Below are 3,711 nucleotides of genomic sequence, written 5' to 3'. Positions count from 1 at the left end.
TCCCGCCACACCTCCCAAGAGTCAGCGTTCCTTGTCTCCTAGGCAACCTGGGCGGGGTCAGCACAGGGGCGGGGCCAAAGAATGGGCGCCTCCCTCCAACCCTGACTTCCCAATCAGCGAGTTACAGATTATAGACTACATTTCCCAGAATGCATGGAGGGTGGAGCTCGCGCAGTGTAGACGCTGTGGGGAAGAACTGTATCCTGGGACATGTAGTTTGATCCGCTCACTAGCGTAATCCTGGCTCTGGAGGGTCCACAGAGGGGCAGCTAAAGAGGAAAGGAGCCAGCGAAGTGCTTGAGCCAAGATGTGTTCACCACCCATCATCTGCTGCCTACGCACCTTCCGCTTACAAATTAAGCTTGACGAAAAGAACACGCCCTCAAGCCCTAGATTACATTATTTCTATACAGCTTTCCACCTGCAAGAGCAGAAGCAACAAACTGAAGCCCTTCCCACCTTTCTGAACGCTAGTCTCTTCTTCCGAAAAAAAAAAAATGTGAAGAGATGAATGCACAAACCTGCGATTCCTTCAGGCGATGAATCTCAAAGACATCTTGAGGTATGGTTTAGGTCCCCAACCTCCAGGACCCCAACATTCACCCGGTTGGCTAACTTTCAACATTCTGTTGCAATGTAAATTCACAGGGATGTGCTGTGAGTTAGACATGTGGGGAAGAAATTTCAAGGTCATCACAGGGCTTTCAGGAAATCAGTGGATAGCTGTGTTGTAGAAGGAAGGGCACTTTTCAATTTTTACTTTTTTAAAAAGATTTTTTTCATGTATTTATTGTATTTGAAAGGCAGATAGAGAAGGACAGAGAGAGATCTTACATCGGCTTGTCCACAGGATCAGAAGCGGAGCATCCAGGATCTGAACCCGCTGCCCATATGGGATGACGGTGCTGCAGGCGGAGGCTTAGCCTGGTACGCCACATCCCCAATTTTGACTTTATTGAGACAATACCGAATACCTCAGAATGCGTCTCTCCGGCTCCGGATGCACAGCTTGAGCACACTGACAGCTGTACTCATTGCTGCCACCCTCACACACTCCAGTGCTTCATGCCTGTCAGTGCGGAAAGTTCCATGTTGATCTTAGGTTTAACTTCCATGAACTGCACAAATGGGTTCCTTCCAGAAGATAACAAATGCAGGGGTTGGTGTGATGGCACAACCAGCTAATCTGCCATCTACAAGTGCCAGCATCCCATATGGGCACTGGTTTGTGTCCCAGCAGCTCTGCTTCCCATCCAGCTCCCTGCTTGTGGTCTGGGAAGGCAGTCGAGGAAGGCCCAATGCACTGGGACACTGCACCCACGTGGAAGACCAGGAAGAGGTTCCAGGTTCCCGGCTTCGGATCAGCTCAGCTCCGACCATTGCGGCCATTTGGGTAGTGAACCAGCAGGTGGAAGATCTTGCTGTATCTCATTCTCCCTGTAAATCTGCCTTTCCAGTAAAAAATAAGTAAATCTTAAAAAAAAAACAGCACACTGTTATCAGTTCAGTACTAGTAGAGCCCTGGCTGTCACTGTAACCTTTTTTTGAAGGAGTGAGAAGAAAGATAGAAATTGATTTTTAGAAACTAAATAAAAGCCCTATAAAGCTCAATGCTCTCCATCAAAGAATCACCGTTATTACTGCTGCTCCAACAGTCTGGCCGCCATCCTCCCAGGTGTGCGTGTGTCCATTTCACAGATGTACACAGTGTAGGTAACATGAGAACAGGCCTGCAGAGAAGACTCCCAGACACAAGCTGCTGGGAGCCAAGCTCTTTGCACAGCATGTGGGAGCTGCCGGGAGCTGAAAGCTTTTCAGCCAAACCAGGAGCCGTGACTCCAGCAAGCAAGCCTAACACACGCCATTTGCTCCTTAGCATGCCTTAAGCCAAGCTAACCAGCTCTTTTTTTTTTTTTTAAGATTTATTTATTTTTTTACTACAAAGATATACAAAGAGGAGGAGAGAGAGAGAGGAAGATCTTCTGTCCGATGATTCGCTCCCCAAGTGAGCGCAAGAGCTGGTGCTCGCCGATCTGAAGCCGGGAACCAGGAACCTCTTCCGGGTCTCCCACACAGGTGCAGAGTCCCAAGGCTTTGGGCCGTCCTCGACTGCTTTCCCAGGCCACAAGCAGGGAGCTGGATGGGAAGTGGAGCTGCCAGGATTAGAACCGGGGCCCATGTGGGATCCTGGGCACGTTCAAGGCGAGGGCTTTAGCCGCTAGGCCACGCAGCCAGGCCCAAGCTGGCCAGCTCTTTAAGTCTGTGATTGTGTTTGGTTTCTTGATGCCTGATTCATAAGAACAGAACAGTTCTTATCACAGAGTTTGTGAGAATTACCCAAGTTAATAGATCCAAAGTAGATAAAATAATACCTAACAGATATTCAATTAAATTGCAACACTCCTTTCTCTATCACCACGTGTTGGCTTCATCTTTATCGTCTGGAAAAAAAAGGGACTCTATAAGGCAAAGTATAATCAGTTTTTTCAAGCTTTGTCTGCTTCCGAATTCTTTTTAAAATTATGTATTTATGTGCGTGAGAGAATATTCCCGTGCAATGGCTCCCTTTTCCAAAGCCCACAACAGCTGGGGTCGGACTAAAGCTGAAACTTGGAGCAGGAAATTCAAGTCAGGTTTAACTGAATCCAAGGAGCCCAGTCACTCGGTTGCTTGGGTCAACCTCCACCTCCCAGATCAGGGTCCAGAGCTGGGAATGAAATCCAAGGCTTCCGACTTTGGACGTGGGTACTTTAACTGCAAGGCTAAATACTCACCCTCAAACTCCTTTAATGAATATATTTTATTATATTTTAATATGACTCATTAAAAATGTTGGCGAGCCATTTGGATCTGTTACCAATGACAACAATGATTTTTCTGTATTCCTGCAGAATTCTTTCTCCTCATGACTATAAATAAGCTTCTTGCTTTGTGAATATGAAATCACTGATCTTGAATGCACTTGAGTTATTCCTGTTTTTCTCAAACTACAGCAAACCAATGAAGTATAGGACTTAAAGCAATTCGTTCTATTTGTGTTAATCATTTTTCACCATAATATCCTTGGTGTGAGAAAATTAGAGCTTTAGCAGATGAAATAGAAAAAGCACTTACTTAAAAGATAAGTGCAGACAGACCAGGCATAGTGGGATCCCATCATCTCAGCTCAGTAAAAGAAGTCTGTGGATCAGCTGCATTAGCTGCCTGGAGAGGTTGCCAGGAAGAATTGATCTGGACAGGAATTTAAAACAAATGAGAATTAATGCGAGCCAAACGACCATGAGGACAAATGACGTCACTGCTCCCTCTTCCTTCCATCCGAGTGAGCTCAGCTAAATTTCTGGAGGATCCCACCTTGGTGATCTTCCGAAGTTATCAGTGACCTTTCTCCTGCCGTCAGGAAAACCACTGTTCTTGCTACACTCCATATGACAGTGTCATCCTTAGTCCCAGGGACTCTATTGCTGGTCCAGCTTCCTGCTCACTGCATCCTAAGGCAGCAGAGCCCTGGCCACCTGCAGGGGTCCTAGCAGCAGTTCTGCATTCTTGAGTTCAGCGTCCCCTCTCTTCTCTCCTCTCCTCTTTCTGCCTCCCTTCTCTTCTCCCCTCTTTCTCTCTCTTCTCTCCTCTTCTCTCCTTTTTCTGCCTCCCCACAACCCTCTCCTTCTTCTAATTCTTCTTCTATTCTTCTTCTTTTTCTCTCTCTCCCTC

This window comes from Ochotona princeps, chromosome 31 (genome assembly GCF_030435755.1).
Source record: "Ochotona princeps isolate mOchPri1 chromosome 31, mOchPri1.hap1, whole genome shotgun sequence".
Lineage (NCBI taxonomy): Eukaryota > Metazoa > Chordata > Mammalia > Lagomorpha > Ochotonidae > Ochotona > Ochotona princeps.
The sequence above is the reverse complement of the archived record's forward strand: the minus strand, read 5'-3'. Positions refer to the sequence as shown.